General features: G+C 45.1%; 3 long non-coding RNA genes across 6 annotated transcripts; 2 read left to right on the top strand and 1 right to left on the bottom strand.

The window, feature by feature from the left end:
• Positions 1 to 15: 15 nt before the first annotated feature.
• On the bottom strand, positions 16 to 8,156 carry LOC128153018 (uncharacterized). 2 transcript variants are annotated; one of them, XR_008238822.1, is made up of 4 exons: positions 8,050 to 8,156; positions 6,461 to 6,579; positions 1,812 to 1,934; positions 16 to 682 (listed from the first exon to the last, which is right to left on the bottom strand). It is a non-coding gene; the product is annotated as an uncharacterized LOC128153018 (long non-coding RNA). The 2 variants fall into 2 exon arrangements; XR_008238823.1 differs by lacking the exons at positions 16 to 682; positions 1,812 to 1,934 and adding an exon at positions 5,176 to 5,493.
• Positions 5,086 to 8,058, top strand: LOC128153017 (uncharacterized). 2 transcript variants are annotated; one of them, XR_008238820.1, is made up of 3 exons: positions 5,086 to 5,181; positions 6,208 to 6,296; positions 6,777 to 8,058. It is a non-coding gene; the product is annotated as an uncharacterized LOC128153017 (long non-coding RNA). The 2 variants fall into 2 exon arrangements; XR_008238821.1 differs by lacking the exon at positions 5,086 to 5,181 and adding an exon at positions 5,512 to 5,810.
• Positions 8,157 to 8,570: 414 nt separating the features above from the next.
• On the top strand, positions 8,571 to 13,122 carry LOC128153016 (uncharacterized). Of its 2 annotated transcripts, XR_008238819.1 has the most exons (3): positions 8,571 to 10,410; positions 10,921 to 12,003; positions 12,636 to 13,122. It is a non-coding gene; the product is annotated as an uncharacterized LOC128153016 (long non-coding RNA). The 2 variants fall into 2 exon arrangements; XR_008238818.1 differs by having other exon boundaries at positions 8,571 to 12,003.
• The last annotated feature ends 9,055 nt before the right edge of the window (positions 13,123 to 22,177 follow it).

The raw sequence follows: 22,177 nt of genomic DNA, 5'->3' as shown, positions 1-22,177 counted from the left end.
GTATTGTTTCCCTGCCTAATTTATTCTCGTGGCTTGAAGAAAAGAAAATTCTAGAAGGTTAAAAACGCAGCTAGAAGCAGGAGTACTATTATAATTCAAGGTGACTGTGTAGCACGTTCAAATAAACATGCAGTAAATATTTTGCCTCTTGTATTCTGGTAGCTTTTAATAGCTGCTCAGTTCAGGCTGGGGGAAAGGAGACCATTATCTTTTGACAAGATTGTATTCGCTCAGGCTGTTGTTATTCCAAGAAAATAGACTTCTTGCAAGTCAGTGACATGCACCCGCCGTGAGTTATGCACCCAAACTGCAGCGGACGTGGGAACGCGAATAGGTTTTTCACTATCAATTTAATTCCGGTTCTGATCGTTGCCTCTTTTGCAGGTTAGGCTCTCAAACTTGCTGGATGCCGATCCAACTTGTGAGTTGACTTGTCGCACGGTATTATCCCAATGCACGTTCCTGGGGGCTGCGGTCCGGTCCGGGGAGCAGCGTGGTCTGGTAGGTGGTGGTGGTGGTGGTTCGGTAGCCAGAGAACTGGGTCTGTCAGTACCTCTGCCCAGCTTTCGCCTCCGCCCCGACCTGCGAAGTCCCCGCAAGGGATGCCCAGATGTGGCTCCTAGGTCTGAGAGGTAAATGGCTTGTTCTGCCCGGTGCAGGCATCGAAAGCGTTAACGTGGCACTGAGGAAATAGTGGCGAGAAGAGGAAAAAAAAAAATTGTTTTTTGCAAAAGAAGAAAGGATCTGTCGTTTCATGATGCTAATCTAGGATGAGGATCGGGGTCTTTTGATCTTGCTGTATGATTTCTTCTCTAGTTTTTAAATACGGTGTTTTTATTTACAGCTAGCTCAGGCAGGCAGAGTAACCTATCCTCTACTCAGCTGCCAAAGTGAACACATACAAGTTATTAGGACATAATATACTTACTGATTAGGTAATAACATGGCAAGGCAAATAAAAGATTTTATGACAAATTTAAATAGCAGTGGATTAAAGTTCAGGAGGACTGGGGATTAAGCAAAGGGACTTCATCTGGTCAGGGTAGATAGTGGCCATTAAACTGTCCTCTGGGAGATTTGCAGAGCCTTGAATAATAGGAGCGTGTTTGTGTGTGTATGAATTGCCATACCTTGTTTTTCTTAATCAAATGCTGTCTAGAGCAATTCCTAAATTGTGCCTTCCTCCTTCCCTGTCTCACTCCCCCCGCTCCCCCGCCATTGGCTTCCTTTATTCTGTTTATGGGTTTGTAAGTGGGAAATAGAACTTAATTGACTGCTTATGCTATATTTAAAATGGTGACATACCTAAATCCAATTATGCAGGGGAAGATAACGAATGCCACCTCATCAGTAAGGTGCACTGCCATCAGCAATGTCCATCCTATTTTTCTTTCTTTGCGTTTCTGACAGCGACTGCAGTTTAGGCGGGGGGTGGGGGGGTGGGGGGGGGAACTATTCCGTAATAAATACTGGAAAAATGCTTTGTGCATAAACCCATCTCCCCTATTGTTGTAAATTTGGAGCGCTCAAGTTTATAGAAGATCTGGTTGTGCTAATTAGAATGCTGCAGCAAAACCTTCCCTGCTACTGGTACCACACTGATAAATCCCAGTGCAATTTTTTAAAAAGTGTCGATTCACTTCTTAAGTGCATCTTTTTTAAGCCATGCAATTTTTCGAAAGTGCACTGGGATTTCTTTTGAAGCACATCTTGACTTTTAATAAATAGATCAAAAGTGCTTTAAAATATATCATGGCTAATTTTGCTCTCCCACAAATCCATCGCTTTTTATTACCTTTTAACTAACTCACCTTTTTCCAGAACAGAAGGGAAACGGTTCAAATCTCTCGATGGTATGTTTTTCTTTCAATTTTCCAGGCTGTCAATGTTTAGGGGAAAAATTTACCCAGGAAAAAATCTCCCAGTATATCAGCCTTAAAGGAAAGAAGGACAGAAATGTGTTTTCTCATGACACCTGGGCTAACTGGGCTATAATATACCTAAAGATACCAGGTAGAATGGCAATACTGGAGCAGCTTACAGTGCACTGTGGCAATTTAGGAAACCGACTTCATATGGCTGGCTGATTGCTGTGATGAAGAGGTCCAGGACTAAAAAACAGCCCTGACAAACATCGGGAGCTAACCCGGGGTTTGTTTGCATATCAGCCTCTTGCATTTCTGCTGTTGCCCGTGGGCTCCTCAGTGCTGTTTACGGAGGAAGAGAAATACCTGCAATTCCAACTCAGATGCTTGGACCTTTAATGGCATTCAGTTAATGCTTGGCAAGTACGATACGATTTGTGAAAATCATCCTGTTGCTTAATCCTCTTCAGTGCCAAGGGTTATTAGGTAGGGATTGCAAACAAGATGAGAAATTGGAACACACATATGTTATGGACCGAATGGGAGAATCTTCAGGTGGCTTAAAAATTATTGAAGTTTTTTTTCTTTTAACCTGTGGTAAATTTTGGATTATCAAAACAAGTATCATAAAAAAATGAAGATGACCTCTAGCTGAGTAATCCTTTCACTTAAACCTTGAGAAAAATCACTGGCAAATGACAGCCCAAGCTGACTGTTGCCCATTGCCACAGCACCGAGCTGCATGCACAGAATTGTGCCGGGGTTTAAGAAATAATCTGAGTAAGTTTCTTTCCCTGCGTGCGCACCTAAGACGTATCTCCAAGGCACGCACGTTTTGCCCTCTGAAAGCTTTGTAATCTGTTACATAGTTCAAAAGCGGAGGAGAAAAAACTTTATTTCGTGGAAAGGAATGAGGCAGTGAGTTAAGAGCTGTCATTTTGGGCTTGCCATCTCAGCTCTTACTGCCCAGGCTGAACAGCTTCAGGGTTTCCGAGCTGTCGCGAGCAGCATTTGCAGCTGTGTATGAACTATGATAGACAGCCAATAGGTGTTTCAGGAATGAGCTGCTTCTGCAGGGCGCTTTTCCAGATGCAGTCTCTGGGAGCCCAGTTCCGATGTATGGGAGCGTGCGTGTGAGAGGGGAAGGAAAAATGTCAGGGAGATTGCCTCGAGGAAGCTGGATGCACGTGTTAATTTGTACCAACCAGTTTGGGAGGAGCTCTGCCTGCAGCTATGGAGCTTGTGATCCACAGCGAGAAAGCCGCTTTATCAGGCGTTGAGCCACGCCGCGTCTGGCGGTATTCCAGCGTCACGTCGCTGATGAGATAGTGGTTTCCACATACGAAGCAGACAGCGACTTTAGTGGAAGATATTTTATGACAGGGAGCTTTAAAAGTTATTCCGTTATCCTGTAGTTATACAATTATGATATTCTGTAACACGCAGCATGCCACAGTTGTGATGACAGTAGCACGCTCTTTCTTCAACTTGTAGATAAGATGTGGCAGGAACTGAGATTTCCAGGTCTCAAACACGCTTCTGAAATATCCGCGGATTACCGAAGTTGCTTGATATAGGAGGAAGTCAGAGTAAAGTGTGGGATACCTGGACTAATTGCCTGGAAATGGCAGCCCGGGGCTGGCTAAAGCCCGATGTGATTAGCATTCAGTGTCAGCGCTGGCAAATGAGGACGAACAGAAACGACCGGAGCAACAGCAAGATGAAAGGGTAGCGCTTCCTACCTGTCCTTCAAACTCTCCTCCCTAACGAACCCCTTCTGCAGCGCCGGCAGCCCGCTCGCGAGACAGCTCGGCGACGGGACGTACGGCTCGGGTCTTGGCTGACGTTGGCGCGGGGGTCGGGGAGCCTGCGGGGCGGGTGGATGCCCGTCTGCGTCTCCAGCGGGCTCCGATGCCTGTCGCCTCCTTTGGGGCAGGCGAGGAGAGTACGAGGGATGGCGGGACACCTCCCAGGCTGGCATCGCGCCCGGGAGCAACCGGCCAGCAAGGTCCCAGCACGCTTGGCTAAAGACGGTGTCAGAAATTGAAGAAGCCAAGTGCTAAATGCGTGGCCAGCCGAAACGGGGCTAGAGCTGTTGAAGCAGCGGGGCCTCCCTGGTTGCTGCCGGTCTCCCCAGGCTGTCTGGAGGAGGGTTTGTCAAGGAACACGAGTGCTTTCTGTCCTAAATGCCAAGGTAAAAAACGCAGTGTCTTTTTTGAGCTATAGAATCATTTTACGCAATTAGGTTTTAAATCTAATAACTGCAGCTTGGGCTTGCTGGTAGCAAACAGAGGCCCGTGCTTTGTGCAGAATGATTATTTATTTATTTAAAAAACAAAATCAAGGCTGTCTGTGATTTGGATCTAATTTCACATTTATTTTTCATAGTTTGTTTGCTTAGGAGCTCTGCAGTAAGAAAGTGATTAGTTAAATCAGTTATACATAAATTCAAAGACTTGTTCTTCATTTTAGATGCTCAGACTTAATTGGATTTAAATCAGATTAAAAAGTGACTTCTGAGGGAAAAATACCCCCAAGCATGAAAAGATGGTTACTTTTTTTAACTTATCACGTAAATGGCAGGAGAGATTTCGATCTTTATAACATTTATTCCCTGTTACAGCTTACAATTCTATTTAACTTTTAAAGAAAATACTTATATATTAAAATGTTAGCAGGGCAGAGTAGGAGGAAGCCACCGACTTATCTTCCTCAAAATAACCTGTTTTCTAGTCCAGAGTATTTTCTTCAGATTGTAACAAACTTTTAAACTTAAACATTATGAAAGGAGGCCATTCTATGAGTTGATTAAATATATTAATTGCTGTGAAAATCATATAACACGAGCTGTATTAAAAGCATGGAAGAGACCGTTTCTCTCCGAGGAGATGCCCTGGTAGATCCAGATAGTTTCTCCCTTGGGGTTTAAGGGACCGTAAGAGATTTATTTACAGGCTTGGGCCACGTATGTAAATATGAATTACTGAATAAGGAAAAGCAGCGTTGGAAGAGTTTGGTCGAAGATGGGGTAGTTTTCAGTGCTACGGTATTAGTTTGGGATCTCCAGAAACAACGTCCGTGAACCCGGCAGAGGAAGATCTCTGCAGAGGAGCAGAGCACGACTCAATCCTGACTGTCAAGCACAGTTTATGCTGTGGGGCAATAGCATTTTGCTGCCTGGCCTTTTGCCTAGTTTGCTAAATTTGAGCATTTTGAGATAGGCATTTGGACAAACAGGCCAGCTGCGGGATCAGCTGTCTGTGGCTTTCCAGGCTCCTCGTGATGCAGAAGATTGAGGACTTTATGCAAAATCCAGGTACTTAACCATATGGGAGGCAGGATGAATATATAGATTTTAGAGGACAGAGCAGAGATTTGTATTCAGATAATTCCCCATCCGGAATGATACGAGGCTGGGGAATTCAAGCCACCTCCCCCAAAAGGTGTGTTCTCTAGGGGACTTGATGGAGAAGTGCTACTACAAAGATAAGAAAAGGCAGAAGGAATAACAACTGCTGACGCCAAATGCCTATGCTCATCTTTCCCATCAATTATTTAGACAAGAAAGATTTACATGAAAATTAATCATTAAATTTTGAATTGCTTCTTTTCATCAATAATGAAATATCTGCAACAAATACAAACAGATAAAGAGAACAGGATAGGAAATCATCCTTAATACACAAAAGGAGAAGTAATATTTTAATGAAAATATAAAGCTCATCACTGCTTTACAATGGAGGGTTACTGTCAGTGACCTAGAATAGAAAGCTTTATACGCCGAACGTGAAACCTCCTGTTTAATCTACTCTATTTGACGTTGGCATATTAAGAATTGTGGGCTGGATTCTGCTCTATTCCATAAACCGGTACTTTTTGGTGCCAAAATAATTTTCATACGGTCAGGGAGTTGCCTTTCAAGTTCGTGCATCTAGAAGTATCGTGGTAGGCAATAAATTTCAATGTTTTAACTTTCTGAATTGTTTAAACCGATTTTGTCAAGTATATGTCTTGACAAAAGAGACTGAATCTGAGAACTAAGCCTACAAAAACCAATTTAATTGGTAATCTTCAACTTATTGTCAATTGCTGTGATTGTATCTTTCACCTAAAAATGCTGGGGGAAGGGCTTGGTATGCTTCTTGATGTCCCAGTTGAAACACAGTACCCTAAAACTTTAGCTTCTTCCGCCCCTACCCCCCAAGCAAATTTCGAATGCTCCTGTCCAGAAAAAAAATGTGGGAAGCATGGAAAATAAACAACCTGTATGCATAAAAATCTGCAAGTAAATGAAACGATCTCATCATTTATTTAAGTAACATGATGTTGGTGTTATATTTAGGATTTCTGAACGCTTGGTGTTGAGAAAACTGCAAACTAAGTCGGATACAGCATTGACCTAGAAAGCAGGGAGACCCTGCAGTATATTCGGTAAGTACAAATGCTTTTCTAAATTCAATTACTTTTAACTTGCTGGTGGATCTTTTCAAAGCCTCGCGTGTGATAGAATCACCTCCAAAGGCGTACTGCGTCCTACATCTGTGAATATAAAGCACTGAAGAAACAGTAAGCATTGCTGTGACAAAATAACTTACATAATATGTAGAGTTACGTGCTACTCCCTGCCCTGCTCCGACTCCATCGTTTAATGTTGTTTTCATTTTGATATAGATTTGTCTTGTCATTTCCCTTCTGTGTTTCACCAGATAGGTACCTGTAGTGAATTAGAGGGAAGACAAGCATAAAGTCAATTCCACTTGCTGTAATTCCCCAGGATTTTAAAAGGGAAAGATGTTTATTTAATTTGCTTTGCAACCTATGAGCTCGTGGGGTTCATTAATTTTTCGAGAAGTAAATAAGTTCCAGTGTTTTGTTCTTGAATTTATCACTTTTTGTCTATTTCCATTTTAGCTGGTAATTCAACCTCTGCCTCTTGCTTGAGTGAACTCTGTGAGAGACCACATCTGGGCTTTTTCAGCTCGGGGCACAGTTGTGCAGAAAACAGATATTTTTTTTTGCCTAGTTGCTCCTGTAATTGGCACCACATGGCTTCAGGAGCACAGGTAGCACGCGGGTGTGGGTTGCGTTGGGGGCACCTTGCTGAGCATTGCACTGACACGGGCCAATATCCGTCTTTTACTGATAACCGGGGTGGGCTTCTTGGGCGTGGATGTTACTGGCCTTGCAATACTTGTATCTCCCACTGAGTGGTATGAGGAATGCTCATGGGCTTGCCGGCCAGCCGGGCGTTGTAGCCGTGGAGAGAAGACTGTAGCCTGCTTGTCTGCTGTCTTCTACCAGAAGGGAAAGGCAGCTAGGTGAGGAAGTTTCATTAATGAGAACAGAAGTCCTCTTGAGGCCGCTTTAGTAGCAGCTTTTGGTGGATTGGGGTGTGGAAATGTTAGATTTAGCAGATAATCAGCCTGCATTTTTATCTCTACTTTAAAATAGCAGAGTAGAAGATTATCTCATCTCCATGAACTGCTATTTTTCACTTAGTAAATTATTTTACCACCCAAAGCGGGTGCCGCACAAAGAGTTGTGGTTGGGAGGCATGTAGTTATTTATCTCGGTCAAAATGTCTCAGTTAAAAAGCTATCAGTAGGACATAATAATAATAAATATGTATGGCATTTGGCTAGGCGAATACAAGATTATACTAAATAGAACACATTTCTGAAAAGAATAATTGTAACTAATTAGAAATCTCCAGTTATGCTTAGAGTTGTAAGAACGTGAAATCAAATTTAATTATGCAAGGTCCCAGTTGTGCCAAAGGTGTTATAAAGAATATCTTTATGGAGACATTCAGTATAAGAAACTGGCTGGTGCTATTATTAGCATGCTCATTTGCACATTTTCCTTATATTAGTTTAAAATTTAATGATGGTGTTTGTAGGGCTAATTACCAAGAATCTGCACAGCACTCATTGGGATAGTCACCCAACAGGCATCTATTTTTGCAACAGTAAGTTATCGATAACTTCAAAGCAGCTTTGACTAAATTCTTTATATTAAGTATATGTACAAACAGGTCGTTAAGAGCGGAAATACCTACGATCACGCCCACGGTTCCCTTGGAAGCATAAACAATGAGCGTTGTTCCTTCGTTCCTGCATGCTAGCCTGAATTCTGGCCAGCGTCAGGATTTACTACGGGGAGTTCAGCACTGTGCTGAACCTACCTTGAAGATAATCACAAGGCAACCATCTCTCTCGCTACCGCTCCTCTCCTCTGCTTCGCCGGATCTGTCGTGGTTTAACCCCAGCCAGCAACTAAGCACCACGCAGCCGCTCACTCACTCTCTCTCCCCCCACCCAGTGGGATGGGGGAGAAAATCGGGAAAAGAAGCAAAACCCGTGGGTTGAGATAAGAACGGTTTAATAGAACAGAAAAGAAGAAACTAATAATGATAATGATAACACTAATAAAATGACAACAGTAATAATGAAAGGATTGGAATGTACAAATGATGCGCAGTGCAATTGCTCACCACCCGCCGACCGACACCCAGCCAGTCCCCGAGCGGCGATTCCCCGCCCCCCCTTCCCAGTTCCTATACTAGACGGGACGTCACAGGGTATGGAATACCCCGTTGGCCAGTTTGGGTCAGGTGCCCTGGCTGTGTCCTGTGCCAACTTCTTGTGCCCCTCCAGCTTTCTCGCTGGCTGGGCATGAGAAGCTGAAAAATCCTTGACTTTAGTCTAAACACTACTGAGCAACAACTGAAAACATCAGCGTTATCAACATTCTTCTCATACTGAACTCAAAACACAGCACTGTACCAGCTACTAGGAAGACAGTTAACTCTATCCCAGCTGAAACCAGGACAGGATCACATTAAAGTGTTAGCCCCAGGAGCTGACTGCGAGGCTGATCCTTGATTAATGGCAGGGCGGCTGCCTGCTGCAGCAGGAGGGGGCCGGCCGGGGAGGGATTTATCCCACTCATCTGACACGAGGCGCTTCGCTCTTCTGCGGTGTCGTGGATACAGAGCCAGGGCTGAAAGCCTCGGTTTTCGGTACCTCTGATCTACCTCAAACGTACCTTAAAAGAGAAAGGAGCTGTGCTGTGGATCTCAGCCTTGACTGGCACGTTCCTGGGCTTTGCACTCGAGTATCTGGGAAAGGGGGAGGCAGCCGGAGAAAGGCAGCAAAGCATCTCACGAGTGTTTCTCCCGGCTGATCTGCAGGCAGTGTTGGAAAAGAAGGGGTCGTTCCTGCTTCCGAGAGCGACTGACGGGAACCTGGGGTGGGATTCTGGTCTCACTACCTCAGAAACCTGCGGTGTGCATACATCTGCAGCTGAACTGGGCACCCTAGGCTTCCCTGATTAGTTAATGGAGGCGATTAGGTATTTTTAGGCATGACTCGCCTGTCCTATTTTAGCTTTCTATTTTAGTACAGGATGAATTGTACGATGTCCGTTAACTTTAAAGAGAGTCTAATCCGAGTAGCTCAGATGCGGACCTCTTAACTGATTTATTCGGATCAGTTCTGCCCCCGTCTGCCAAGGTCTTTAAAGCACCAGGTATCTTCCAAGGCTAAAGCCGAGGCAAACAGTGAGAGAGAGGCAGTGCAGAAAGCTGTCTTTTGCTTTGCTTTTCCCAGATAGCAGCATCTCTTCAGGTGTGACTTTGGCAGCCAAACGCTCGAGTTGGCTGTGGTCGTTTTGTACCGTCAAAAGTATTGTTGGTCCTAGTCTAGGAGCAATGCAGTCTCCGTCTGTACAACCTCTATCCAGTTGGAAAAAGAAAAGGATTTTTAGTTGCCTTCCCTCTCAAACATCTGCTTTTCTGTTGACAAATTGCTCCCTCTCTCTTGCCCTATCCCTGCCCTCCTTTTTCCTTATGGCTCTCCGTCTCGACCCCTCCTGATGCAGCCAAACCTGCCAATTCTCTGTAGCTCCTCCGAGGCTCCCGATCTTCCTTACCTTTTGCTGAAACTAAGCAAAGAGGCTCCCTGGCGTAGAGGCAGGAATATCAGCTACACCTCAATAGCGCAGCCACGCTGGGACCCGCAACAACATGCCCCCACACGTGTCCTCGTACGCAGAGTTTGCTGTGGGCTGGAAGAGGCAGCAGGAGGGAAGGCCGGGTCGTACCGAGCGTTTCTAAGCCGATGAAAACAGCAGGCATTGCCCGGTGGTGGTCCGCGTGCAGGGACCAGGCTGGGACCAGGCGCAGGCAGCAAAGCGTATCCATAGGAATGAAGTACAAAGATGATGAAGACTGGTATGTCTTGCACACCGTCATCTCCTCGTAGCGTGTGCTCTCTGCCTACTGATGCAAATAAGGGCATCCTCCATCATTTTTCTGAAGCTGACCCGAGACCGTGATGTTTTCCACGTGGGCGGAATTCATACACAGCACAGCTCTGAGCCTCTGGCTACATGGGGAACCGCACAAGCTCCTTGATGATACCACAGGCCACGAACCACGGGTGGCTGCTGGCTGCCCGTACCCTGCCTCGCAATCGCCGGAACGATCAGCTGGCCGAACAGGGCGGAATCTCCCAGTGGTGGTCTCCGTTCTGACGGTCTCAGGGTGAGCTGGCGCAAGAGGTGGGTTATATGCAGACTGAGGGCTGAGGCATTCTTGATAAATTCGGGTGTCTGATAGAACTAGGATTGAACTTCTCATTTCCAAGCCTTGTTTGGAGCCTCAATGTTGGTGCCTCTTTTCCTTCCCTTGCTCTGTAATCTGAAGGATTGAGCTTCAGTTTATTTCATCCCTTCTCACACCATATATAGCTGTCAGTGGTCTAGAACTCTGCTTGATTTTTATTTTTTTTTTTTTTGCTTTAACAATGTCATTCCTGGCCTGTGTCCCCCTACCAGCTGTCTAATGATGGTATAATCATGAGCTCTGAGCGCTGTCATCTCTAAACTCAGTCTTATTGAATCAAATACCTGCTCTAAACTGCAATATCTGTGTACTCACACACACAGGATGGGTTTCTACTTGCTCTCTTCCCAGCTAACACAGTGAATCCTGGCTGGGCTGAGCACACCGAATCCCTCTCTGTTCTGCTCACCATTTGCATTCTGTTTTCAGGCTGTCATTCGAGGACAGCTGAAGAACTTGGCCGGTACAGGCTCTTTCAAGGTTGGGATCAGCGTTTTGATGAATTGTAGAGTCTTTGGGTAGAGGGTGAACATTGATCTGCACTTCTCTGCAGGAGAACTGCAGATGTTCAAGGATGTGTAGGATGCAGAGGATCCACCTTGTGCAACTGATACTTTATAAGCCGGAGTTCAGAGTGCGTGTCCAGCTGTTGTGTCAGAGCACAGCAACGATGCAGCTCCCAGCAGGCTCCGTCTCCCTTCCACCGGGATCTTTCTCCCACAGGAGACCTCCTGCCACCACCTGAGCTTCTGCAAGCTTCCTCTTCCAGTGCAAGATGATCCTGTAGGATGTCTGATAACAGGGAGTGCTGATAGGTGTCCGTGTCCCAGGACCCTGATTCCCGGTAATCTTCATCAGGATAAGGAGAGAAGAGCACGCACACGGCAGGTCCTAGCTATATCGGTTACTGCATATCTGATAGGTGTCCAGACACTAGAAGAACTTCTGTAAGATAGCATAAAATACATAAAGTACAAGTTGTTTGGCACACTTAGGGAGCTCTGCCCTACAAATCATTCCCCTTCTGCTTCTCTTGTTGCTAATGAAACAGCTGCTCTTTGGTTTCAGGCTTTAACCTATTTTTAGATTCCTTTTATGCTGTTGGCCCTTTGAAATGCATGAGTCGCTGTGAAAGAAAGCCAGTGTCATTGCTGTGAGGCAAGAGGAAGGCCTATAGGTGAAGTCATGTCTGGTAATGAGAGACTGTCTCACCTATTCATCTCCTCCCTTCCTTTATTTCTATAAAGCAACTCTGTTCCCTTGGGCACGCGGTTGCATACCTTTTCTGCTTTTATTTAAGCATTACAGAGATATCAGGCACAGCCCTTCATTAGCACAGCTGCAGAGCCGGCATGCTCTGCTGCGGTCCCAATACATGGTCCTGTTCCCACCGCGGGAAATGTGCCGGCCTGAAGCGGAAAGGGAGCTGGAGGAGCTTGGATTTCAAGGAGAGAAGCTGGAGAACAGCGCAGAAAGGAGGAAGCTGTGAATAAAATAGGGGGCCAGCGGAAGGTAGGATTTGTTTGTTGGCTGAGCAGTAAAGACCCCATTTCTGTGAGCTGCGGGGTTCTAATTGGGATGTCAGACTTTGCCTTTGTGCAGTAGGGTTTCACATGAAGGGATGTGGGTGGGCAAGTAAAGTATCATCCTCTAAATAGTCAAGTTGTCCCAATGGCTCTGGAAGCCAGTAGATACCAAATCCAGAATCACTGGGTCAGTGTATTTTCTGATCTGCGCAATACGACCATAGGTGCTAGGACTGCTGTGGTTTTAAATGTGATATAAATCGTTGCATTACTTCATTAGTTATTTACCACCTACAATTTATTAGTTCAGCACTAAACTAACTTAAGCAGCAGTTCCTCATGGGATTTACAGTTTGAAGGCTGAAGGCCCAGCTGCATCTCAGCTGACACTAATGAACATGCTGTGGCTAATTGAAGTGGGAAGAATCGTACCTGGCGTCTTGGTTGCGCTACTGAGCTGACTCAGTATTGACAGCTTACTCGTTTCTTCAAAAACCCAAGCCAGGCTCAGCACATTTTGGTTGATTAAAAAAAAAAAATTATTTCTACTCCCTGACTTCGGAGTTTTAGGCTTCTGAAAAATGTTTCCGAACCGATCAAACAATTTTATCCTTCCAGACAGACCTTTATTCTCATTGCTGCAGCCTTTACTGCCTTGAGGACTTCTGTTCGCTCTGCATCCCTGCACTGACACACAGTTTCACTGGAATCGAGTCATCTCCGACGTATCTGCTAAATCCTGGCTAGAGACAAGGAGTTCTCAGCACAGCAGGGTTCGGTTTTCTCTTTATGGTTGAAAAATGTGGTTCGAATTCTGTGCTACAGCGAAAATCTAGCAGCAAAATGTGTGCCTCTGAGCTGTAAAGGCGGCTGCTGTTGCAGATTCATACGAGCTCGGTTACGTACGGGGAACTTTGTACTCGGAGGAAATTATCACTAGTCTGTAACGCTCTTGGTTTTCTGTTGGCTTTGTATAGGTTCCTACACTGACGAAAGTGCATTTCAAGTTGAATTTTTTCAGGCCCTGTGTATGTAGCATTACATAGATTGCAAACATCTGCTGTGATTTCCCCTGTTCAGAATAAAACTGTCTATGACACCTGTAGGAGTATTTGCATTCTTATTTGCACAGTAGATGATGAAGTCTAGAAAGCCGTAGTTTGTTAAACAGAGCATGGTTAAGGAGTTAGACGGGAAAAATCATCCTTCCTAAGGTGATTAGTACCAATTCCTATCTGCTTTTCCTGCCCTCGCTCTCAATATTTTAAGAAAATATCAGGCATTTGCTTTCACCTCCCGATGCAGTTGAAAACACACGCACAGCATTAAAACGGTGTTGGATGAATGGAAGGGAAGGCCTACTAGAAGAGATTGATGGGAGCAGCAGGAGAGATAGTGAACGTGGCCATGATTTTTGAAATAAATAACAAACAATGGAATTTTGTGATTTTTATAATCGTGTGTTTGACACTGCCCCAGCACTAAGTCTGCTTTATGTCTTTGTATAACACTCAGCAGAGACTCTTGTTTTCGGAAATTAATCTAGGGTTTAGTGTCTCGCGTTTCTGAAGATGACACGGACGTGTGAGGAGAAATACTAATTATGTCTTTTTATTTAGCATTGTCTGAGATCATTGCAGCTGTGAAGGGGTCTTCACTGTCTTTTTGCCAGCGAGATCAGTTTCTTAATTTCATTAATCTGCTCTGTGTAAATCAGTTCCTCGCAGGCTTGCTCTGCAGGCCACCAGCCTCCTGTTCGTGTCTGAGCAGGGTTGGTTTTGTTCCATTTTCCCTGGGCGTCATACCAATATCTACACTTTTTAAGCAGTCAGCCAAATAACGGGGGGGAACTGAAGGCAGAAAGCAAAAAGCAGGATGATAACAGCGCTGGTGAAAACAAAAGCTGAACTGAAGGCACAACGAACTGAACGTTGTTTCAAACAACGTTCCGCTGAAACGCAGAAGAACCGGAGGCACTCGCTGACGGGAGGCAGCGGCCCGCGGCCGGTGGTTCCTAAGGGAGGGCAAAAGCCGAGTGTGGGGGACAGGTTTTTGGTGCCGCCGGTTGAGGAGCTGCCGCAGGGAGAAAGCGGAGCAGCACGTTTGGGGAGCTCAGGAACGAAGCAGGGGTGGGGGCCCACCCCTATGGCCAGCTGCAGAGCCGAGGGAAGGAGCGGGAAGGGAAAAAAACGTGTGCAGAGTACCCAAATCCCCAAATGTGGAGCACAGCTGAAGGCCAGCGAGGCCGGTTCCCGAGTGATTTAAAGCAGAGAGACCCAAGGCCATACCTTGTCATGACTGTGGCACCTTTATCCCTCGGAAAACCCTAAACACAGTCAAGAGCAGGTATGTATGTGAACTGAGCTGCAGCTCAGCAGAAAAAGGGGGGGAGCACAGGGGTAGGGGTAAGCACCCACTTGCAGCGCTCGTTGACCACTGCAAGCCTTGACGCACGACCGAGGCAGAAAGGGAGGACACCGAGGAGCTGGACCTGGGAACCACGCTCTTCACCTCACATGCCAGAAGAGGAGGAGTTGGGCTCAGTGTTTGGCTGAGCTCAGACGTACCCGCCATTGGGCCAAGATGGAACTCCGAAGCCAATCAAGCACCGAACTGGTGCTGGGCATCGCCCGTGCTGAAGGGGAGAAGAAAATGGCGGCAGCGTGTTGCAGCCTGATGGTCCAACTGGGTGACCGGAGGGCAGCCTGGTGCTGGGCCCAGCAGGCTGAATGTGCTGGCCAAGTAACCCTGTGGGTAATGTGGTGTCCGCAGCTTATTGATACCCCAACCACAGGGGTCAGGTGTGGTGGAGCTCAGCTGACCCACAGGGGTAATTCATTGGTGACACCCTCCCCAGCAAGCATTTTGGGGGTAAAGGTGGCCTCGATTAACCCCATATGCTAATTGGTGACCTGAAGTAACCCCATGCCTCAATGGATGACCTCTAGTAACCCCATGTGTTAATTGGTGACCTCTAGTAACCCTGGGGAGAAATTTTAGGGGAAACGTTGACCTCGAGTAACCCCATGTGTTAATTGGTGACCTCTAATAACCCTGAGGAGAAATTTTGGTGGAACTGACCTCTAGTAACCCCATTTCTCAATGGATGACCTCTAGTAACCCCCGTGTTAATTGGTGACGACCTCTAATAACCCTGAAGAGAAATTTTAGGGGAACCATTGACCTCTAGTAACCCCATGTGTTAATTGGTGACCTCAAGTAACCCCGAGGAGAAATTTTGGGGGAATGTTGACCTGAAGTAACCCCATATGCTAATTGGTGACCTCTAGTAACCCCGAGGAGAAATTTTGGGGGAAACATTGACCTGAAGTAACCCCATGTGTTAATTGGGGACCTCTAGTAACCCCGAGGAGAATTTTTAGGGGAAACGTTGACCTCTAGTAACCCCATATGCTAATTGCTGACCTGCAGTAACCCCGTGTCTCAATGGATGACCTCTAGTAACCCCATGTGTTCATTGGTGATCTCAAGTAACCCCAAGGAGAAATTTGGGGGGGAACATTGACCTCTAGTAACCCCATGTGTTAATTGGTGACCTCTAATAACCCTGAGGAGAAATTTTGGGGGAAACATTGACCTCTAGTAACCCCATATGCTAATTGGTGACCTCTAGTAACCCCGAGGAGAAATTTGGGGGGGGAATGTTGACCTGAAGTAACCCCATGTCTTAATGGATGACCTCTAGTAACCCCATGTGTTATTTGGTGACCTCTAATAACCCCGAGGAGAAATTTTAGGGGAACCATTGACCTGAAGTAACCCCATGTGTTAATTAATTGGTGACCTGAAGTAACCCCATGTCTCAATTGATGACCTCTAGTAACCCCATATGCTAATTGGTGACCTGAAGTAACCCCGTGTCTCAATGGATGACCTCTAGTAACCCCATGTGTTATTTGGTGACCTCTAATAACCCCGAGGAGAAATTTTAGGGGAACCATTGACCTGAAGTAACCCCATGTGTTAATTAATTGGTGACCTGAAGTAACCCCATGTCTCAATTGATGACCTCTAGTAACCCCATATGCTAATTGGTGACCTGAAGTAACCCCGTGTCTCAATGGATGACCTCTAGTAACCCCATGTGTTAATTGGTGTTTTCAAGTAACCCCGAGGAGAAATTTGGGGGGAACATTGACCTCTAGTAACCCCATATGCTAATTGGTGACCTCAAGTAACTCCAAGGAGAAATTTGGGGGGAACATTGACCTCTAGTAACCCCATGTGTTAATTGGTGACCTCAAGTAACCCCATGTGTTAATTGGTGACCTCTAATAACCCCGAGGAGAAATTTTAGGGGAACATTGACCTCTAGTAACCCCATATGCTAATTGATGACCTCTAGTAACCCCATGTCTTAATTGATGACCCCTAGTAACCCCATGTGTTAATTGGTGACCTTGGATGACCCCAAGGAGAAATTTTGGTGGAACTGACCTCTAGTAACCCCATGTGTTAATTGGTGACCTCTGGTAACCCCGAGGAGGAATTTTGGGGGACGTTGACCTCTAGTAACCCCATATGCTAATTGGTGACCTCTAGTAACCCCCGTGTTAATTGGTGACCTCTAGTAACCCCATGTGTTAATTGGGGACCTCTAGTAGCCCCGAGGAGAATTTTTAGGGGAAACGTTGACCTCAAGTAACCCCATGTGTTAATGGATGACCTTACATGACCCCTGAGCAAAAATTTGGGGGTAAAGTTGACTGCAAGGAATCCCATATGCTAATCAATGATCTAGCCCCCCCCCCCCCCCCCCCGCCCCGTTCTAATTGTCGGCCTCTGCCCCCCCGGCCATAGCTCTGCCCCGTGTGTGGTTTTGGGGCCCCCAGCTCAGCCCAGCTCCTCCAGCGCCGGTGTCAGCTGACAGGGGAGTGGGACTGGGGTGAAACCCGTTGAAGATTTGGATTTCATACTCCCCGAGCGCAGCTTTCGGGCAAGACCTTTTGAGAGGAGCACACGAAGAGAAAGAAGGGTGACTCCCATCGACCTTCCCTTCGACTTCTCCCAACAGAAAGCACAGTTTAACAAAAGAGTAGTGTCTAAAATGCAAAAACAGGCAGCAGCCCTTCTTTATTTCAGGAGCAAAGGATAAGAGGCAGCTCGTTTTGCTAAGAAAACTGTTATGAGAAAGACAGATAGAAAGCGTCTTCCATCTGTGCGACCTCTTTACATCGTAGAGTCTATAAAGCTTTTGCAGAGTCTCGGTCGCTGAAAGATTCCGATTTCATCCAGTCCATCACCTCTTGCCGTGGCACCCTTCTTCTCTGGGCCTCTTGCAACTCATTGCTTGAGTCCGTTCAGCTCCCCATCGTTCACTTTCTGGTTTTTGTTACTAAAACCAGTTAATGCCACCTTACTCAGCGGTTGCCTTCTTTTAGGAAGAAGCTACAAAGAGAATACATTTCCTAATATCCATGCACATTGCTGGAGGAGCAGCAACATCTGCTTGGAGACTCTCTGCCTTCTGCAAACACTTGGGCCCCCTGTGGCAGACCCCTGAGAGTTCTTTAAAGCTGGATTCATCTTTGCTTCAAGTATTTTGAGATAAATTGCACCAGCTCTCATTAAAAAAAAAAACAACACAGTGAGGGGATTGGATGGGAAAAAAGACCGTAATGCAAATTATGGCAAGAGGGGAGGAGGGAGACTGGCTACAGGGAAGAAAATCAGACAATGCAAAGTCCAAACGCTCAGTTCCAAACGCCCAGGCTTTGAACAGCGCTAACTAAAGCCAAAAGAGCTCTCTTTCCAGCTTTTCATCCTTGCTTTTTTGAGCCACATCTTGCTGGAGTTATTCAGAGCATGGCGACAACAGAACTCTGAAGCCCGAGACAAGCCAGCTTCTACCCAGGTACCAATATACGGATGAAGATGCTTCCATTTTGCGTTAACCCGTTGAAAAACCAGAACAAGACCGTAAGCATCCAGCAAATCCCCCCGGGAGTGCCAGGGGCTGCCCCGCAGGGCAGGGGAGCCGGGGCAGCCAGGTACGGGGCAAGGCACCATCCCACACCATCCACAAGCACAAAGGAGGCACGACCTTACTAAAGACAATAAATAGCATTGCAGCACCTTTTAGATGCCTCTTAGAGGCTGAGTAGACCCGCAAATTGTAGCGTGCTTGGCCATGCCCTGCAACAAAACGTACCACATTCCAGATCCTGCTCCCTTCAAATCAGTGGCAAAACACATACCGACACTGCTGCAACCAGTACATGACCATTTTATTAAATACCAGCAGCTTCCAGTTTCAGTTTTGGTCCCCACTCTGTGTTTAATAGGCTTGCTCATCCTATAAGAAAAAATTTCTTCTGCTGCGACACTGACAAAACCAGTGGTCAGAGAAGAGCATCAGATGGTGTCTGTGAACTTTATGAGTCTGCCAGACACTTCTTCAGAATGCAATAAGCAGGAAAGCAAAATACCAGGTCCTCAGGTAAACTCTGGGCAAGCTAGGTAATACCAGTGGTGTTGGTTTGATTGAAAATGTTGTTTGGGCCTTTATTTAATAGTTTAGTTACAGAGCAGACTGCTTTTCATTACCATTTTAAATAGGCATTACTACTGTTGTTAATAATTTTCATGGTATTTTTACCCTCCAGCAACTTTATTATTTATTCTTAAATTATAAATGTTCTGCTTTTCTCTGGTATCTTATTCATATGTATTTATTCATTCATTTATTTATTTATTTGCTAGAACTCGATAACAAAACATCCAGGAGAACCACATACTTGTGAAAGCAAAAAGCAATGGAACTGAACTCGAACACCTACCCGGTCAGCAGGAGATCAGAAGTCGTGTTCAGCTCTCAGCAACCTGCCTGTCACCCTGGAATATTGCTGTAAAATCCACGTAGTTACGCTACCTTGACACTGATGCCTCAAGCCAGACGAAGTCTGCGCGTAGCTTGTGCTGGGGAGGGGGGGAACACCTGAAATACTGCAGTTGCAGAACCCTTTCCAGCAGCGTAAGTTACTTGTTGCTTGAAAAACAAGCGTCCAAGAATAAATGTCACTTTGAAATGTCCCATTGACTCACTAACACCACACAGCAAAACAGTCCTTTGCCTTCTGGAGCTTAGCTGTGCTGCTCTGTCCGTGCCTGTACAGACAGACATCTACGTAAGCTGGAAATGAAATGAGAAGACAATAGAGCACCCTAAACGTAATATGTTCCCTGCTGATTTGTGTTTATTCAACAGATAGAGTCAAGTAGATGATGTGACCTGTATGCTCCGGTTATAGATTTCTCATCTTACTGAAATTTAATGTTTTGGTAATCCTAGCTGCTCCTTCAGGACTCTGGGCTTAGTCTGTGTCGATATCTCAGCTTGCAGGAGCTGGAGCCTAAAATTAGTTCCTTAGATAAAACCCTATGGAAGTTGCAAGGCTGAAGGAAAGCACCTGGAAATAAGCGGTGGTGGAAGATACATTGAAAAGCAAATTCAGCAGGTTACTTGTAGGGAAGTTGTAGCGACTTAGCCTTGTGAAAGGAAGAGCATTCATTGAAGAGGCAGAGTGCAACTCGTTCTTATTTAAATGTATTGGTTGACTGAAGTGGGAATATTCAAAGCAGATTTTTCCCCTATTGAGCAAGTACCAGCTGCTGCATCAGAAAGAAGCGCAGGAGAGCTGATAAAGCTGGTTCCCTTCCTTGCTGTGGCCTTGACATGGTCTCAGAGCACCCCAAAGGCTGCTCGAGGCTCTGCCGTCCGCTTAAAGATCCCAAAGGATGAGAATTGGTGATGACAACGCCAGTAACATGGACAACACCCATCTCCTCTCCTGCCTTGATACGACTTCAGAATAATTTTATTATGCATGTGGGATGCCTTTCAGATCTATCAAGAGTATTTTAATACGTGGAAAATTCAGTCACACCACGGCATACCCCAGCTCAAAAACTAGCTAGTTCTTCTCCTTCTCTGCCACTTCTGCAGCAAAAAAGCTACTACTGAAGCTTTGGCATTTATTCAAAGAGCAGTAAAACTTGTTGGGAGCCAGGAGTTAATAAATGATAAAGGTCTAAACAGAATTAATGTGACTAAGTAAAGTCTAAATGAGATATCGGCAGCTAAAAATACAAACATCAAAGAGAGAAGATTAGAAACAACTGAATCATATCAAAAAACAGCAAAGCATTGGGTTTGGAGCAGAAAACCTTTCTGACAAAAAAAAATGTATAAGTGTACAGAACTGATTCCTAGAGGAAATGCTGGCAGCCCATTGACAGAGCAGTCAAACTTATGGAACTACTAGAAATTCAATGCAAGACAGAAATAATATTCGGTGAAAGTCATCTAAGAAGTGCATGCCATTTCTAACTTCTGTTAGTGCTGAGTGCCATGGGACTACGAGTTCTGAGCAAGCTATAATTAGAAAGCAACACAGGCCTCAGAAGTTATTCCTACTTCAGCTATTTCTAAGGGCAATTTTAATTGGTGTTATTCAAATACAAACTCCCCCAGATATGAGTAACAACAGAGTCTTCAACTTTCTCCTAAATTATTCCAAGTTTCTCAGTGAGAAATTATTTTTGTATGAGCTAGTTCTCTCCTGTTAGCCATTTGAAATAATAAGAGAGCAACTTTGGTAGATTCTCAGCTAAACCTTCTTGACACAGGTTTGCAGTGAAAAAGAGAGAGAATTAGCTCAGGAAGGGAATTGGCAACAGAAAGACTGCTGGAAGGGAAAGCTTTAATGTGTTCAGAAGACTGAGCACTGAGATATATGTGTATATGTGCATCTCTCTCTCCATAAACAGCTCAGAAGAGAATGAAGAACCACCTTCAGGGTTGGTGTTCTCGCTGCAGAAACGAGTTGCAGCCATGAGCAGAGAGCTGCTGTTTATATCCCTCTCACATTTGAAACAGCACATTCTCGTGACTGAACATAATTCATCAAAGATGTCTGACTCTATCACCAGTTTCTACACTTAATCAAAATATATCATTCTTTCATTAGTCACTTGCATCAAAAGGATAATAGTACTTAAAACAAATTTCTTATTTTCCAAAGAGCTCACTATTAGGAAATTCTTAATATGACTACTCAGAATGCGGTGACTTTGAGCAATGGTTTTCTCTTGCTGTATATTTGCGAAGGAAAATTGTTTCCTGACGTAAATTAATAGCGATGGCTTGTAGGAAGCACAAAACCTATGCGTGTACATTACTATGAAACATGCTAGCAAAGCATTTATTTTATTAAGCTACAAAAGACCCCGCAAGGTGCATTGAATGACTAACAGTAAGGTAAGGAGGGGGGGAAAAAAGCCTGTCTCCTAATCACCTCCGAACAACACTGAAATTTTGCAGACTCCTGGCATGTGCCATTTCACAGAGAGCTGCTGCAGAGACAACAACATTGTGCGAGGTAAGGCTGTGTTCTGATTCATACCCCATTAGAATTTAGCTAACAGATTGGTTGATATTTTCTAATTATCTGAAAACAGACATGTACTGGATATATGTACATGTACCGCATGCACCGCCAAAGGACATACAACTATTTGTGTTCTCAGTAGAAATCCAAACCTCTAACAGCTTGAAATAAAGGCCCCCTTTGCGGCTTTATTGGCAGCAAAGTTCTTGCACTTTCAAAGCAGGCTATGAAATTTCTGACAGAGAGGAATGGGCATTGTCAGGCCTGCTGGAGCCATCAAGGAAAGCCGAAGGCCGTACTTCTCCCGCTTTGGGCATTTGTCAACACAACAGGGTCACAAAGACCAAAATGCAGTTCTTTTCCCTTAATTTGTTTTTCCTTTCACCATGGGATAAGGTCCCCTTCTGAACACTGTTTGTTCTAAAACGGATCTCTCAAGCAAACTGAAAAGAGGCCAGTTACCTGTGGCAACTTCGTGCTATCTTAGTATAGTATGCATAGTATAGTATTTGTACTATAGGTGATATATCCTTCTAAAGGTTGAAAAAACAAGTATAATTTATATGAAAAAACATACAGCCCTTGTATTAGGTTCTGGCAGCATTTTTGGGAAATCTCTGAATTTCTAAATTAAAGTAATGTTTTAAATATTTAGTTCATATAGACTTCCAACTCTCTGAGCCCCCCCCAGTAGTTTAGAGATCACATCTATGTGACTCCCACCTGCATCCACGGGGGCTGCATCCTCCA

The sequence above is a fragment of the Harpia harpyja genome, chromosome 16 (assembly GCF_026419915.1).
Source record: "Harpia harpyja isolate bHarHar1 chromosome 16, bHarHar1 primary haplotype, whole genome shotgun sequence".
Lineage (NCBI taxonomy): Eukaryota > Metazoa > Chordata > Aves > Accipitriformes > Accipitridae > Harpia > Harpia harpyja.
Note: the sequence above shows the minus strand (reverse complement) of the source record. Positions and strands in the feature narration are given on the sequence as shown.